Source organism: Pan troglodytes, chromosome 3 (genome assembly GCF_028858775.2).
Source record: "Pan troglodytes isolate AG18354 chromosome 3, NHGRI_mPanTro3-v2.0_pri, whole genome shotgun sequence".
NCBI lineage: Eukaryota > Metazoa > Chordata > Mammalia > Primates > Hominidae > Pan > Pan troglodytes.
The window spans coordinates 8499284-8517030 of NC_072401.2; the positions used below are offsets into that span (position 1 = coordinate 8499284).

At 53.9% G+C, this 17747-nt stretch overlaps 1 long non-coding RNA gene across 1 annotated transcript; it reads left to right on the forward strand.

The window, feature by feature from the left end:
* The first annotated feature begins 5309 nt into the window (after positions 1-5309).
* Positions 5310-15405, forward strand: LOC129143686 (uncharacterized). Its single transcript, XR_008547427.2, has 6 exons — positions 5310-5474; positions 6941-7155; positions 7903-8027; positions 11977-12069; positions 12855-12991; positions 13711-15405. It is a non-coding gene; the product is annotated as an uncharacterized LOC129143686 (long non-coding RNA).
* Positions 15406-17747: the final 2342 nt, after the last annotated feature.

The following is a 17747-nucleotide window of genomic DNA, read 5'->3' on the forward strand; positions in this document are numbered from 1 at the left end:
AGAAGTCCCCTCCATCCCACCAGTGACACCCAGACTGTGAAAAGTGGGCAGACACTGCCCTCATCAAAGATCACCCAAACATCTGCCTTCGGCCAACACAAAGAGACAGACGGGAAGGGGTAGTTTCATGTAAGACCTTTAACCACCCTCCCTTCCTGATTTCTGAGGTCTTGGGTCCAGAGGCTGTGCAGGCTTATAACTGTGATCGCATTAAGCATATGAGTGTGGAGAAGGTGAGGCAGCCAGTCAGACACGCTGTAGTCTCTGTTTTTGGGTGGGTTGTTTACTTCACTCCCATTTCCCCTGCTCCCTGCTTTCTTATAGCACCGCAGTTTTTTGTGCAGGAGCCACAACACCTACCCATGCAGTCCATGGACTTCTCAGTAAGTGAGAATAAGTGAGCTGGACTCCACATCCAGCTCAGAAGGTTTTAATGAGTCTAAGGATGACCCCATCTCTGGAGACAGACAGGCTACATTAGTCAACATCCCTGGACACAAAGATTTGCTCCAGGAAAGGCATATGACCCAATTCGGCTCAATGGGGTGTGGTAGGTGGCTTGCTAAGAAAGGCTGGAAAGGGCATCTCCTGACCTTCAGGAGAGAGTTTGGAAGCTGCCCTCTCTCCTGCTCTGCATATTGCAGTGTGGGATGTATGCCAGGGACAGCTTGGGCAATTTTGTCTCCATGTGGGAAGTGAGCCTGAGAGTGAACCCAATTGTAAAGAAGTGGTCTCAGAGCCCCTGGATCAAGCCAGTCCTGAGGCCCACCTACCTCTGGACTTCCCAGTCCATGAGCCAAGGAAGACTTTTTCATTTGAGCCACTTGGACTTGAGTACTTTATTATTTATAACACTCCATGAAGCCCCAAGTCATCAGTGTTTGTGATGTCACTGAAATGAATGCCAGTGGGCTTAAGTGTCCTTGGCATGGTCTCCCTCAAAATACCATGGCATTTGGTTTGCTTTTGGTTTAGAACACTGCAGGGGGCCCTCACCCCTCACCTGCTCCCTGGTCTGGCAGTTTGTGCTTGGGGGATTCCTGAGAGCCTCTGGCTTCCCTGACCCCTCTTCAGAGGTGGAAGGAAAGATGACACCTCTCAACTCTACTTCAGGCAAGACTCAGGAAGAAAGGGATCTCCGCCGTGTGTGAGGGAGCCTCCTTAGCATCCGCCTCGCAGAAAGATGGAGGAGAAATATGTCCAGTACCGAATGTTCCCAAGGCCCCCCATTCCTCACGCAATGCAGGCTGGCAAAAAGTCTTGCAGGCCATGATCAGGACTTATTTACTAATGAAAATTGATAGTATTGTCTATGCAGCCTCCTGGGGAGGGGGCTCAGACCAAATGTCCCATTTTGCAGCAGAGACAGTGAGATAATGAGCTCCTGACCATGGGGCTCACTTGTCCTTCCACACACCCCATCTCAGGACAGCTGCCGGGTGCTAGAATGACCCACCCAAGGCTCAGCCTTCTGAGCTGTGTGCTGAGGGCTGGGTCCTATTTCCCAGGACATAGCACGTGCACCAAGCCAACAGGCAGTGCACAGGGCCTGGAAGCAAAGGGCAGAAGCTCTGTCCTTTGCAGGGACCTCCTTGTAAGCTTTGTGCTTCAGTCTTGAGCTCTGTTGCATCAGAGGTCTGGGTTCAGGGTAGGAGGGTGGCGATGTTTCTGCCAAGGGAAGGAATAAAGTCTCTGTTGAATCTGTTGAACCCATTGAACCTGAAACTGACTATTAATGGGCTACTCATCCCAATGGACGGGAACGCAATGAAGAGTTCTTCTACTGGGAGGGAGGGGGCAGAAGACTGCAAATGACCCTTATTACCACGAGAGCTGGGGGTGCGCCTTCACCATGAGAGCCTCAGCCCGGAAGCTTCACTGGGGCATTTCTAGGTTCTTCCATGCCCAGCGATAATGGTAAATAGGCAATTGCAACAACTGCTGACCGGCAGACACAAAGGACTCAGGGCTCGGATACCTTAGAGCTGGGGGTGTGGGTCACCAAGCCTGACTGACAGGCTGTCCAGGGTGCACGGCGGGAGTGGCTGGTGGAGGAGATGGTGGCGTCCACCATAGCCCCGGGATCACCCGCAGCCACGGGGCCGGGACTTGTCTGGCTAACCCTCCTGGAGGAGTCTGCAGAGATGGTGGGCAGCTGGTGGCCCCATGGTGGGCTGGCCTTTCTGAGGCAGTAGTGGGGGAGCCACATGGGGGTGGACTGTGGGGGCACCTGAGGGGCGGCCTTCCCATAGCCCTGGCCAGGTAGGGGAAAACAGTGGGGCAGAATTAGAATGTGACTGCACTGCTGCCTTGGCCACTTGCAGACGTCTCTCTCTGATTCTGCCCCTGGCTTCACTGACATCTGACATGGGATGGTCTTGGGGCTTCCTGGCATGCCAGCCCAGTCTTGAGAGGGAACTGGCAGCCACAGGCACAGTGACCCATGGGGCATGGGAGCCTATGAATGCACGGCCCCCTCTTCCAAGCTGCAAGTGGACAATTTTTTTTTTTTTTTTGAGACAGCATCTCACTCTGTCGCTCAGGCTGGAGTGCAGTGGCGAGATCTCAACTCACCACAACCTCCGCCTCCCAGGTTAAAGCGATTCTCCTGCCTCAGCCTCCCAAATAGCTGGGACTACAGGCACCCACCACCACGCCCAGCTAATTTTTATATTTTTAGTAGAGACTGGGTTTTGCCATGTTGGCCAGGCTGATCTCGAACTCCTGATGTCAGGTGATCCACCCACCTCGGCCTCCCAAAATGCTGGGATTACAGGCGTGAGCCACCACGCCCGGCCTGCAAGTGGACAAATCTAAGCCATGTTCTGCTTGGTTCCTCTGACGATCCCAGCCATCAAGCCCCAGGTGCCCGCAGGGGAGAAGTCCATGGACAATGCCCACGTATGGGCCGCCTCCCTCCTGGCTCCCTCTCCACAGCCCCACTCCTGTTGCCCTGGGCCCTTTAGAAATTAACTTCCTCTTCTGGAACTGGGTCTCCAGCTCTGCTTTCCAGAGAGGGGCGTGGGTGGGGGAACCAGCTTGAGGCAGGGAAGGAGCAGGGAGCAGGAACCCAGGCTGGCGGGCAGGTACCCAGGAGCTTCGAATGCCAGGCGCAGACACTGGGCTCCTTGGGCTCTCAGCAAATGAAAGTGGCTAAGTCTTTGTGCCTGAGGTGTCTGAATAACAGCAATTGCAGACTTGACCCAGGAGAGAGATGGAGAGACCGACAGAGACCACAGGCACCCACACATACACAACCGGAGAGAGAGAGGGAGGGAAGGAGAGAGACCCAGAGAGGAAGAAACAGAGACGCCAGGAAATGACAGGGGAAGAGACTGGGGTGGAAGGGGGGGAAAACAGAGTTGCTGGATGTGGAAGATCAGCCCTGCCACCCCTCCAGCCTGGGATTCTGTCTCATAGGACCTTCTGTTCACAGTTCTCCCAGGGACATTTGGGACCAGACCCTTCTGGATACCAGGGGCGGGATGGTGGCTTCATTCTGAGGATGGATGCCTGAGGGCATTGGGACTCCGTGTTCTCAGGGAGTCCTTGAAGAGAAAGGCTGAAGGGAAGGAAAAAATCAAGAGATGTTTCGCTCACATTAGCCTCCTGCCCTGAGGATTCTGAGCTCATCCCAGCTGCTGTGAGGGAGCCGTGGGACGGCATGCAGGGGTTCTTGCTGATGCTGAGTAATCTGACCTACTCTCCAAATAGCCAACTATCTGCTTTCTTGCACAGAAGGAAAGGGAAGTGGGAGGAGAGAAGACGCAGACACCAGTGGGCTCTGAACTTTCGTCAGGGAGAGGTCCCCATGTAAGTTTCTGAGCAGAAACGCCCAGGACCCGCAGGACCAGCGTCGCCATTGTCCCACTGCCACTCCCTCTCCGGCCTCACTCTTCTCGTCTTTGCAGTGGGCATGTTCACACGCAACCCGCAGGCTGGCGGTGACGGTTTCGTGGGGCGATGTGCATGAGCAGGTGCTCATGAAGCCGGCCCCGCCCACACATGCAGATGGCGCGAAGAGGGGCTCCCCCAGCTCTTTGACTCTGACAGCTCAGTTTCCTGGGAGTCCTGCACCTCCCTGCTCCCCTGATGTGTTAACTGTCCTCCAGTGCTGGGAGGCCACGCAGGCAGGCAGCTGAGAACTCCCAGCTCACCCCCAAGCTAAGTATGCTTCAGGGTCTGACCCTAACGAGGGTCCCAAGCAGTGTACCCACGGGGCACTCCTGACCTCGCTGCAGAGGAATCAAAGCTGAACAGACACGAGAACCCCAGTGGACACAAACCAGATGGCACAAGGACCAGACGTCTGAGCCGTTTAACCAGCTCCGCCGCCCGCTGGGAAAGACACTGAATTCACAAAGACCTGTTTTTAGGCTGGGCGCGGTGGTTCACACCTGTAATCCCGGCACTTTGGGAGGCCGAGGTGGGGGGATCACGAGGTCAGGAGATCAAGACCATCCTGGCTAACACGGTGAAACGCAATCTCTATTAAAAATACAAAAAAATCAGCCGGTCGTGGTGGCGGGCGCCTGTAGTCCCAGCGACTCAGGAGGCTGAGGCAGGAGGATGGCGTGAACCTGGGAGGCAGAGCTTGCAGTGAGCCGAGATCGCACCTCTGCACTCCAGCCTGGGTGACAGCAAGACTCTGTCTCAAAAAAAAAAAAGGCCGGCACGGTGGCTCAGGCGGGTGGATCACAAGGTCAGGAGATCGAGACCATCCTGGCTAATGTGCTGAAACCCTGTCTCTACTAAAAACACAAAAAATTAGCCAGGCGTGGTGGCGGGCGCCTGTAGTCCCAGCTACTTGGGAGGCTGCAGCAAGAGAATAGCGTGAACCTGGGAGGTGGAGCTTGCAGTGAGCCGAGAGCATGCCACTGCACTCCAGCCTGGGCAACTGAGCAAGACTCCGTCTCAAAAAAAAAAAAAAAAACAAAACAAAAGACCTGTTTTTAAGAAGTGATGAAATTACCTTTTATTTTTGCAGGGGTGGGTGAGTAAATGAATGGATGCACAGGATACAACTCAGAATGGTGAGAACCCAAACAAGGTAACTGTTACTGTATATAAAAGTTTAAAAAATAACAGTACTGAAACAACACCACCACTAGATAAGCACCCTCCTACGCTGGGCACACAGCATTCCCTTATGCTACCTAGAAGCCCTCACTGAGCCTGCACCACCATCGCCCTTGCACAGATGAGGAAACCGAGGCTGACTCAGCGGAGGGGACTTCCCAGGGTCACGGAACCGGAGGTGGCAGTGCCAGGACTGGAGACCAGGCCCGCAGTGCACTGTGAAGTCACACAGTAGGTTGAAGTTGTTCTGCCAGGGTGAGTCTGGATTCTGGAATGTTCGTCCACTACACCAGGGTCAGTGCCTGCCCACTTGTGCCCTTCCTCCTGGGAAATCACTCCCCATAGCTTATTAACCCGGGCCCTCTGCTGCAGAGCACACCCAGGGGGATCTCAAGGTATCTGCTGCTGCCCATGGCCAAGGTGGCCACACCTGCCCCTCGGGGCTGGAGGCCAGGAGCAGAGGCGCCAGCCAGCCTGGCAGAAGGGACTCTGGGGGCAGGGCCAGAGGCGATGAAGAGTGGCCATCACAGCCCAAGGCTTAGCCATGCCCTGCCTCCCCTCTCTCCCGCCTTTCTCAGGGTCTCTGGGGCCCCCTACTGGCTGTGGCCTCCCCCGGGCTGGGTTTCCTGGTGGCCCTCTGGAGTGCAAGAGACCTGGACTGGGCCGACTGGACCGTCCCACACCCTGACCAACTGTAAGACCGAGGTGTTTCCTGAGCCCTCGCTGCTCCTCCTCCATAAAAGGGAGCTGGCACTGGCCTTGCAGGGCTAGCGAGGGGCAGAATGGCATAGGAGAAGGGACTTCAGGGAGATGTGCAATAAGCATCTTCAGGCCAGGAGCTGGAGGTTTTAGATCGATCGATGGATTGATTTGGTAAAGTCTGGAACTTGGGTGAAAAGGCAGACTAGGCTGCATTCACTCAATGGCTTCTTGCTGCCAATTAAAACTGTAGGTGTGCAGGGTGACTGTCGTTCCTACAGTTACGTGTGTGGCATCGCCAGTAAAGATGAACCTGACTAGGAATCACTTATTTTTCTGGCTAGGCTTATACCTCGCATGTGTTACAACGCTAACAGAGTTATTTATATATTTGGCCCACCAGTTAAAGAACCTCCTACAGATGTTACTCCCACTTTCTTGACAACAGGGGTGCTCGGTACTTTACGCCAAGCTGATTTTGAGGTCCATAAGATTCTCAGGGAGTCTGGGTATGCTGGGAAAATCAGCCAGATGCTGGTGATTTTGACACCATTACATTTTGATAGGGACCCACTTCAAAAGCAGCCTTCGTGCCAGAGATCTGTGGTTATTCGAACCTTTATTACTAGTGACTCCCTGACTGGTATACCTGCAACACCTGGCAATGAGATCCCTGTAGAGGTGGTATTAAAGATGGTCACTGAGATTAAGAAGATTCCTGGTATTTCTCGAATTATGTATGACTTAACATCAAAGCCCCCAGGAACTACTGAGTGGGAGTAATAAACTTCTTGTTCTATTAAAAAAAAAAACAAAACAGAAAGAAAAGAAAAGGCAGACTAGGAAAACTGAGGACTCCAGGAGTCAGAGGTGGGCAGGAGAGGAGACAGCGGGGCAGGGCCACCACAAGTTTGTGTCATCTGGTCCACCCTGACCCACTTCACAGCTGGGGACACTCAGGCTCAGAGAGGTTGAGTGCTCTGCCCAAGGTCACACAGCCAGCTTTTGGTAGAGCCAGGAACACCAAGGTGAAGTACATTCTAATCCCAGTGTTTTTAGTGAATTGGACGGACCAAGGGGGACTGCCAGAGCATTTTATCAGATCACTGTCATCCTTGTCTTTCCAGAAAGTCAGGCTCTGTTTATTATTTGCTCTCTCAAGGTACAAACAGACCTGGGACCTTCCTGTGTTTTCTTATCCAGAAGAGACACTGCCTTTCCGGGGGCCATAGGGGAAAGGAGTGGACGCTAATGCACTAACAGCTACACGACAAAGGCCTGACGCCAGAGCAACCCTCAAGTTACTGAGTGTCCTTGGCGCTTCACCTGCGTGACCTCCTCCCAACAGAGCCGGAGGCTGCTACCTGCATTTCACAGGTGAGAAAACCAAGGCACACGAGGCCATGCCCTCCCCAGTAGCCAGCAAATGGCAGAGTAGAAGCACAGACTGTAAGTCTGCTTGGCACAGCTGGAATCATGAACCTCACCTTGCCTTCCTTCGTTTAATCACAAACGGTGCTTCCGTGTGGGCTGGGGAGGAAGAGAGGTTGAATCCTGTATTTTCAGTGGCTTAAAACAGCATTTATTTTTGCAGTTTCTGTGGGTCAGGAACCAGGTGCCTCTGGCTGAAGGCCACTCATGAGGTTGCAGTCAGCGCCGGCAGGGTCTGCGGTCTCATCTGAAAGTTCACTGGGGGAGGATCCACCTCTGAACCTGCTCATGCATGAGCCTCATTTGTGAGATGAACGAACTGAGTCTTAGAGAGGTTAAGGGTCTCACTCCAGAAAATACAGCTGGAAGGATCAGGGCCAGGTGAATTCATCAGCCTGTGCGGAGACAGGGGCTCCAGGTGGATGCAGCTCCTGCGGCTTCCCAGGGCATGGAACCCACTGTCTTCTGTCTTTGCTGGCAGCTGCCACCGTGGGCACCCACAGCACACTCCTCAGACATCCATCCACAAATCCCAGCCAGGCCAGGCCTTTCTGTAATCCCGTCCTGACTTCATAGATGTCTCCGAGGCTCAGGTGGGGCAGCTGCCCAGGGTCACACACTGGGGGTTTGGTGGAGGTGGGATGCAAACCAGGTCTTCTGGCCGAAAGCCCCTGTTCTTGCTCCATCAAACAGCTTCCTGTGTCCAGTGGCAGAGACACCTGAGCCCCAGTGCAGGGCCTCACCTTGATACAATCAACTCGTGACCTGGTCATCACAAGCATGGTGCCACAGGCATGGCCGAAGACACCCCCAGGGAGGCAAGTATGATGGTGGAGTCCAGGCTGAGGGGCCAGAGTGCCTGGGCCGTCCCCACGTTCATCCCACTCTCCAGCAAGAGATGTTGGGAGCTCCCCACCCCTGCATCATCTCTCAGCTCGTCACTCTAAAGAGTGAAGCCAGAAGCTCCCACCTCACAGGCTACACTGGTGATCAGATGGGGCAGCCCAGTGGAGCGGTAGCTGAGTCAGCCCATGCAGGATACATGCACGGGACACTGTCCCTCCACTGCAGAGATCCATGCACATTCTCTGCCGTTCAATGCAGTACTACTGTATGCCTAAGGGCTGGGGCTCTCACAACTGGAGAGAGCCAGATGAAGCCCTGCCCACCACTTCCTGGGCAAGCCATGCCCCTCTCCCATCCATGGAAGGGGTTGGTTTAGGAACGTGCACTCAGGGTGCTCCCACTGAGGGGAAGCACAGGAGGGTCTCAGCCTAGCGCCTGTCCAAGACTAGAGCTCAATCCTGGGTGCTGCTGTTGTTCTTCTGATTTTCCGCTAGAGGACAGTGGCGGGTCAGGGCCGTCCTCTCCAGGCTGACACTAACTGGGCCTGTAAATGTCAGGGGAGCTGTAGAGGTTGGTGCTCTGTCTACACACGAGGAGGGACTTGCTCAAAGCTACCAGGGAGAGCTGCCCCCGGCTCCCAGGACCCATCACACGCTTGTTCACAATGGGCACTTGTGGAGAGACACACCACAGACAGGTATTGCAAACTTGTCGGGGGAGCGTAAAGGATTGCAAACTTGTGGGAGGAGTCGGGGGCCCCGTGTCAGGGGCTGCTGAAGACCAAGGCCCTAGGAGCCCCCTGTGCAAGGTGTGCTGTCCTTGGGCTGGGCCGGGGACTCTGGGCCCCTGAAGAGGGACACCTCTTTTGTCTATAAACTTTCTCAGAAGCACCATCCTCTATACACTTGCACCAACAAATGGCTTTTATTATCACACTAATGACATTTCTTCTGATTGCAAAAATAATCATCTTCTGATTTTAAAAGTAATGCACATGAAAAATACAGAAAGAGGATAATGAACATTTATTCACTCCAACCTGTCACTCTGATGACCGCAGCAAATGTTTCCACATTCTTCTGTCCAACTTTTTTCTTCTTAAGAGCATTTTTAGAAGCACGATGTTGTGAAATCTCGCCTGCCTGGGGGAGTACATTGAGACTGTCTCCCACGCAGTCACTGTTCTACTGGAACATTGCCAGTCACTCTTAGTGGCTCCTGACTCCCTGCTGGGCTGGGCAGACCCCTGGTGTCAGGGACCAAGCTGGCTTTGGGGAGGGTGGGTCCCGGGGAGGGGTGAGGTCCAGCTCCTGCTGCCAGGTCAGAAGGGCGCAGTTCAGGTCCTGTGTGGCCTCAGTGTTACCCACCCCACTGGCCTCAGCCGTTCATTTGTGAAGCTGGGATTCCCCCACTCAGGGGGTCCAGCTGTCCCTGCCCTGCCAGAGCACCCACCTTTCCTTTGCCTCTCTCTGTGTCCTGCTCTGGCCTCGGGGTATACTGCTTATCCCAGAGAGAAACAACGGAACCGGCCACTGGCTGCTGCGGGGCCTCTGCTTCTGCTGCTTGGGGTCTGGGTCCAGCAGTGTCCATCGTTATGTAGGATCTTCCAGCCTATCGTGGGCGGCCTCCACGCAGGGGGCCATGCCTGCCCTTCAAGGCCACCTTTCACCCTTCACTCCCTCACTCGCCCTGTGAACTCCTCCTAGCTGTGGGAGACTCGCCTCACGGGGCCCCCATCAAATCTCCATCCCCTCTAGGGTAGCAGGGTGGCCTGGCCGGCACTTTTAGGATCAAGACTGACCAAAAGAAGGTGCATTGGCTTTATTTATTTCTGGAATAGTCTTATAGAGTAAGACAATACATAGGTAACTCGTGTTTCTCTCTCTCTTTTTTGTTTGTTTGTTTGTTTGTTTTAGACAGAGTATCACTCTGTCGCCCAGGTTGGAGTGCAGTGGTGCAATCTCAGCTCACTGCAACCTCCGCCTCCCGGGTTCAAGCGATTCTCCTGCCTCAGCCTCCCAAGTAGCTGGGAGTACAGGTGTGCACCACCACACCCAGCTAATTTTTGTATTTTTAGTAGAGACGGGGTTTCACCATGTTGGCCAGGATTGTCTGGATCTCTTGACCTTATGATCCGCCCAACTTGGCCTCCCAAAGTGCTGGGATTACAGGCATGAGCCACCGCGTCCAGCCATGTGTTCTTAAATGAATTCTGGCTCCGTAGTGCCAGTCCCCAAGGCACAAGGAATTATGCATATTTTCGTTTGTTTGTTTGTTTGTTTTAGAGACAGGGTCCCACTCTGTTGCCCAGGCTGGAGTGCAGTGGTACCATCATAGCCCACTGCAGCCTCTACCTCCTGGACTTAAGCGAGCCTCCCACCTCAGTCTGCCAACTAGCTGGGACTGCAGGTGTGTGCCACCATGCCCGGCTAATTTTTCGTAGAGACAAGGTCTCACGACATTGCTCAGGCTGGTCTCAAACTCTTGGGCTCAAGCAATCCTCTTCCCTCAGCCTCCCAAAGTGCTGGGATTACAGGCGTGAGCCACCGTGCCTGGCCTCACACACATCTTGTACACATCAGTGAAGCCCCTTCTCATGTGAATTCTGAGTCCACCATCTTAGATTAAAAGGAGGCGGCAGGGAGGCTGCCGCAGTGTGGACGCTCCTGTCGTTAGGGAGTTCTTGACAATCAGAAGGGAGCAGAGGTGTCTTGCTCCAGCTCTCACACAATCCTGGCCTCCCTCAGCCTGCCGGAGCTGTGGGGGTGTCGGTGGAGGGTGGAGAAGGAAAATGCCTCCCCACAGTCTGGCAGGTGGGGAGGTGCCTGCTCGGTAACTCAGCCCCATGCCCTCGCTGGAAGGTGCACAGAGCGTGCCCAGCTAAGCCCTTCCAGATGCAGATGGGGAGACTGAGGCTGGGATTTTAAAGGCAGGCTCTTGACACAGCTCAGCCCCAGGAGGGGACCTGATGGGCTGGGGAGGGCAGAGGTCAGAACCTCTAGCACAGAAGAGCTCCAAGTCTCTGCGACTTTAGCCATGGGAGGTGCCTGGGTGCAGACCCAGCTTGGGGCTTCCAGAGTAAGAATGTGTCCAAGCTGCTGGGCTGCGCAGACCCTGTCTCTGCCCTTGGAAATGGGGAAGGCTGCACAGACCTCACTAAGGGGCGGGGGGCGGGGGTGACACCCAAGTCAGAGGCACAAAGAGAAGCACCCAGAGAGGCCCCTGGTCCCCTGCAGGCTCCTGACCTGCAGAGGGTCCATGGTAGACAGTGGCCTGGGACTAATCTCTTCTCAGCCCCAGGGCCTGGCCTCCCTGGTCTAGTGGCCAGGGCACACACCTGTGGCCACCAGGATCTTGGGGCCCTCCAGGAATTCCAGGGCTCTGGCCAGGTTCCTGAGGATGGAGCCACTGGAGGCTCAGTCACAGCTCAGCTCCGGCAGGGTGTCAGTCAGCAGGGACCTCCGTGTGGCTGTGGGGTCAGAGAGCTCACCCCATGAACAGCGGACTCTTAGCGCCTGCTGTGGGCAGGCTGAAAGTGTCGCCCCATGTGGCCAGGCTTCCTGAATTTTCAAGAACAGCAGGATGTCTGGCTTTCGGGGGAATCTCCACCAGCTTTATTGCTGGAAACACACTGGGAAGTCTTTAACCCTCACCCCAGCGCACTGAGGGCCACTGACAAGGGTGATGCTCGGGCAATGTGAGCTCCCAAGGTGGGGCCTGTCCGAAATCCCTGGTCCTGGAGCAGTGCCCAGTGAATGTAGGGGAAGGAAGCCTCTAGTGGGAGGGACAGGGCAGAGACCCAGTGACTATCGTTACCAGATTGCAAGGAGCAGGGCATTATAGAGGTAAATTTGGTGTTTTCCTAATTAAAAGCAAAGAAAAATGTCAAACAATTCACACCTCATTCATTCATTCACATAGATAACAAGAAATGCATGGGAAGTTCCTGCCCAGCCCCGAGGACCAGCTCAGGCCCCAAGTCCAGCACTTTCCCCGTCCCCACTGAGTCACAGCGTAAGTCACCTGGCAGGGCTGGGTCAGGATTTTTTAGGGTGCCCGATAAAAATACACATCAGGGGAGTGTGTGTGTGTGTGTGTGTGTGTGTGCATGAATGTACATATGTCTCTGTGTGTCAGTGTGAGAGTGTATATATGTGTACATATGTGAGTGCACCTGTGTATATGTGCATGTGTGTGTGCACACACGTGTATGTGCATATGTGTATATATGTGTATCTGTGTGCATGTATGTGTATGCATGTGTGCATGTGTGTACATGCATCTGTGTGCATGTGTGTGTATATATGTGAATGCACCCGCGTGTATGTGTATGTGTGTGGGTATGTGCACATGTGTGTATGTGTCTATGTGTATATGTGTGTGCATGCATGTATGTGTATGGATATGTGCACATGTATCTGTGTGTCCATGTGTCTGTGTGCACATGTGTATGTGTATATATGTGTGTGAGTGCACTTGTGTTTATGTGTATGTGTGTGCATGTATGTGTATGCATGTGTGCATGTGTCTCTCTGTGTACATATGTCTGTGTGTATGTGTATACGTGTGCATGTGAGTGCACCTGTTTGTATGCGTATATGGGTATATGTATGTGCACACGTGTGTGTATGTGTGCATATGTGTGTGCGTGCATGTATGTGTATGCATGTGCGCACATGTGTGTCTGTGTGTGTGTGTCTCTGTGTGTAGGTCATTGTTTTAAGCCCCAAATGTTGATTAACTCGTTTATTCCTCATAAATACCTGATGAAGTAGGCCAACTACCTATTGTTCTTCCAGCACAAACACCAGGAAAGGGAGGCACAGAGAGGTTAAGAAACTTGCCCTGTGTCACACAGCCAGTCACAAAGGCGGTGCCCAGCTCCCGGGGGTTCAGGGTGCCTGTGTCTGTCAAGGCCCCTGGTGAGCATCTGAAGGTAAGAGTGCTGTTTGGAACAGAGGTTCCCAGAGTCACCTGATGACAAGTATCGCTTAGGAGCTTGTTAAAAATCCAGATTTCTGGGCCCCACTCTGGGAGATCCTGATACAGGGGGTCCCGAGTCAAGAATCTGAATCTTTAAGGACATCCCGGGTGACTCTATCTTGAGCGAGTTTGGGGACCAGTCCCTCTGGGCACCACATGAGAGGTCCTGCCCATCTTTGCTGGCCTTACACTGGGCCCTGTGGCACACAATAGGTGCTCAGTAAATGTTTACTGGACTCCCAGCTAGCTGCCGTGACGGCCCAGCTGCAGAAACCGGCTTGGGTGAGACTGGTCAGGTTCTCCTCATCCCAGCAGAGCAGGGCCTGGAATCTGTTCCTAGGACCCAGCCTCTCTCCTCTCTGAGCAGGGAACAGGGAGGTGGTCTGAAATCCCCAAAGCCCTGGGCAGACTGGACCGGCCCAGGAGCGCCTCTGCCAAGCTCCCTGCGGTGGCTCCTCCCCACCCTGCTTGGGAATTCTGGCCCAGGAGAGCTAACAGTTCTGACAGCTGATAAGGAGGAGGAAGGTCAGGGAGGAGACAGCCCTTCCCAGGGTAGGGTGGGGCAGGCAGGCCACAGCAGCACAGCCAATGACCCAGGCCGGCCGCCCAGGTCATCTGATTGGAGCCCAGAGGCCAGGCTCACTAAAAATGTGCACCTTCTTGCCCGGACAGGGTGCTGGGCTGTGTGGCTGTCCTGAGGAACTGTGATAGCAACAGCTGTGGTCCTGCAGCAGGTGGTGGGCCCGGGATCCAGCCTCCCCTCTTCCCTTCCCTGGCAGGGTAAGTTCCAGAGCATTTTGCTGGGTCTGCGCTTGCAAAGCCCTCCCTGCCGAGGCTAAGGCCCTCAGCCCCATGCTCAGTGTCACCTGTCCAGACAGGTGAGGCCGGAGAGGGTTTTCATGGGGAGGGTGCACCCAAAACTCGAAACTCACCTGGCCAGAAGCAGCAGGGCGGGTGCTGCCTCGAATGGGGTTTCAGGCAAAGGGCCAGCCTGGTGTTCCCATGTATGAGAAATGGGCCAATAGCCTGATGGGTGGAGCTGGATGCTGTCAGGGTGGCAGGATGAGGTGGGGGTGCTGTCTCCCCAGGATCCCGACGACTGGGCGGGCAGGGTGCCTGGTGGAAAGGTGAGGTGCCAAGAGGCTGTGGCCAGGGGTTCTGATCCCAGCTTGCCACTGAGTGATTCCATCCTCTGTGCCTCAGTTTCCCCATCTGTAAGATGAGGCATTGATGTTGGTGCCCAGGGCAGTGTCCGCATGTGGCCAGCAGCCATAGTTGATGGAAACAGTGCAATGCTGGTGACCCTGGAGGACGCAGGAGCCCTGGGCGGGCCCAGAGTCAGTCTTCCCCTGCACCCTGTGTCTTTCATGCTGCCCCTGCCCTCCCGCTACACCAGTGCCAGGGGTCTCAGAGGGGTTCCAGTGGCTCTCTGCATCTCCGAAGCCTCAGTCCCCCTCATGGGGCCAGGGTTCCCACCTGCCACTGGGGATGAGACCGCCTTCTCTCAGGGCTGGACTTGGGAGTGGGTTTTGAAGGAGGCAGGGACTGGACGCAGAGGCTGTTGGGGCAGTGGGGAGGCGTGGGGGCCTGACCCAGAGGAGGGCAGAGGAGAGGCTGCCCTGGGGATGAGGGGGCTCTGTGGCCCCTGGCAAGGGGTGGGGCCTCTGTGAGCCTCAGTTTCTCAGCATGCCATCCGCCTGGCGACCTTGCCTCCCTCTCCCGCTGGGGCTATAGAATGGTCTGGAGCCCTCTGTGGCAGCAGCAGCCCCAGGCGAGTTCTGTTCACTCGGAAGGAGCCCGTCCTCATCCTCACCCTCGTTTACAGAGGAAGGCCGGCGCTCAAGGTGGCAGGACTGGCTGAGGACCACGGCAGGTCACGCCTGGGGCTAGGATGCCCTTCCAAAGCCCTGCCTTGGTTTCCTGGTGCTGTGGGAACAATGACCAGAAACCGGCCCTGCCCCACGCATCTCTGTGATTAACTCACTCCCTGTACAGTAGAGGGAGGCGTGGCCCAGGGAGGCTCCCGGGCTGGCCCGAGGCCCATGGCAAGCAGCCCCACCCAAGCAGGCGGCTCCAGGCTTGGCTGGGATCCCGCAGTGACGCTTGGGTGTCTTTGGGCCTTAAAAGTTCACTCTCCAAAGGCATCAAACTTGTTCCACCCTACAGGGACTTTTTGTTTGTTTTTCTTTTAATAGACTGAATTCTTTGGAATCCTCTTAGATTTACAAAACAGTCAGGAAGACAGTTCAGAGAGTTCTCGTAAAACCCCACCCAGCGGCCTCTATGATTAGCATCTTACCTTGGTATGGTACATTTGTCATAACTAATGAGCCAATACCACCAATGCCTGATTACCAACTGCAGCCCACACCTGACTCAGATTTCCTTCGTCTTTACCTAACGCCTTCGCCTGCCCTGGGATCCCACCCAGGACCCCAATTTGCATTTAGTGCTCCTATGCAAGTCCATGGTGGTGGGCATTCACCACCATGCCCAACTAATTTTTGTATTTTTAGTAGATACGGGGTTTCACCATGTTGGCCAGGCTGGTCTCGAACTCCTGACCTCGTGATCCGCCCACCTCAGCCTCCCAAAGTGCTGTATTACAGGCATGAGCCACTGCGCCTGGCCGTGTGTCTTTTCTTTTAGGCCCTCTCAGCTGACAGAGCATGAAGGCATATATGTGTACACCAACCATGTATATATGCATGTCTCTAAGCATGCCCAGATGCAATATCTGTATCCCTATTAGGTTAAATGTGAGTTCATACTGACGTCTCCAACTCAAATCCATTATTACTAAGTGGATTCCAGCTCCGCCCCACCAGCAATCTGTAACCGCCCACTCCAACATTGAGAAACCTGGCTTTCACCATTAGCCATCCATTGACTTAACAGTTCTGTTCCAGTCTACATGTACAGAAGTATCAGAATGGCTGACCCATACCCCTGTGGGAGGCAACTTTATTCATTTATTTTTTGAGACAGGCTGTTGCTCTGTGCCCCGGCTGGAGTGCAGTGGTGTGAGCATGGCTCACTGCAGCCTCGACCTCCCTGGCTCAAATAATCCTCCTGGCTTAGTTTCCTGAGTAGCTGGGACTACAGGCACACGCCACCACACCCAGCTAATTTTTTATTTTTTCTAGAGACAGGGTCTCATCATGTTGCTCAGGCTGGTCTCGAACCCCTGGGCTCACGTGATCCTCCCACCTCAGCCTCCCAAAGTACTGGGATTACAGGTATGAGCCACTGTGGCCGGCTGGAAAGCAACTTTATCAGCCAGAGTGGAATGCGTCTGTGGGGCTCCTTTTGCCTTCAGTTTCACAGACTTAGTGGAACCTTCTTCCTCTCACTTCAGTGAGATTGTCATATACATTTGTGATACAGTTATTAATTGTTTTGTCAATCTCATGAGATTGTCGTATACATTTGTGATACAGTTAATTGTTTTGTCAATCTCATGAGATTGTCGTATACATTCGTGATACAGTTAATTGTTTTGTCACATTTCACATTCATCCTGGGAGTCCCCTGTCTGCCTAGGTTTGTTCTTTTTTTTTTTTTCTTTAAAATATAATTTGCGTACATAGGGTGCGGTGGCTCACACCTGTAATCCCAGCACTTTGGGAGGCTGAGGCGGGTGGATCACTTGAGGTCAGGAGTTCGACAAGTCTGACCAACATGATCAAACCCCATCTCTACTAAAAATACAAAAATTAGCCAGGAGTGTTTGCGGGTGCCTGTAGTCGCAGCTACTCAGGAGGCTGAAGCAGGAGAATCACTTGAACCCGGGATGCGGAGGTTGTGGGGAGCCGAGATTGAGCCATTACACTACAGCCTGGGCAACAAGAGCGAAACTCCGTCTCAAAAAAAAACAAAAAAAGCGCATACATTAAGGCTCCCTGTGCTGTAAAGTTCAATGTCTTTTGGGAAATGGAGTCATGTATCTGTCATCACAGCATCATCCAGAATAGTTTCAGCGCCGAGAACTCCCCTGTGGCTCACCGACTCAGCTCCCCACTGTTGCCAATGCATTCATCCTCCTGCGGTTTCTTTTCACAAGTGCAAACAGATACGAACGCATCCTAACCCCACTTTCAGACAGAAAATGGAGCAGACACTCTGAAGCTTGCTTTTTTCTGCTTAATACGTCTCAGGGATCTTTCCTTGTTGGCACTCAGAGAAAGCCTTGCTTCTGTATCACAGCTGCTGGCTACCTGTTGTGTGGCTGCAGTGTGGTTTATCGGACACCCAGGTTACCTCCAAGGCATTGCTGTTAGAAATAAGCTGTATGGACAACTGCGTACCCTGCTGTTTCAGAAGTCAACAGTCATCTGCAGGGTGAATTCCCAGGAGTGGGGTTTCTGGGCCCTCTGTGCGGGCCCCTCGCTGTTTTACTGTGGAGTTGTCAATTTTTTCCTCCGGTGCTTGAAGCGGAGGTCAGCTTCTCAAGCGGGGTTTAATTAACAGCAGCTGCTGGCGGAGGGGCTGGGGCCAGCCTGACTCCGAACCAAGACCAGCAGCAAAATTTGCTTGTTGCACATTAAAAGTAACGGGAGTGAGGAACATCAGACAAACCCCAGTGCAAGCACAATCACAAAGATACCTGCCAGTTCTCCCCAGAACTGTCAAGGTCAGGAAAACGGGGACATCTGAAAAAACTTCCCGGCCAAAAGGCACCCCAAAAGACGAGGTGATGAAACCAGACG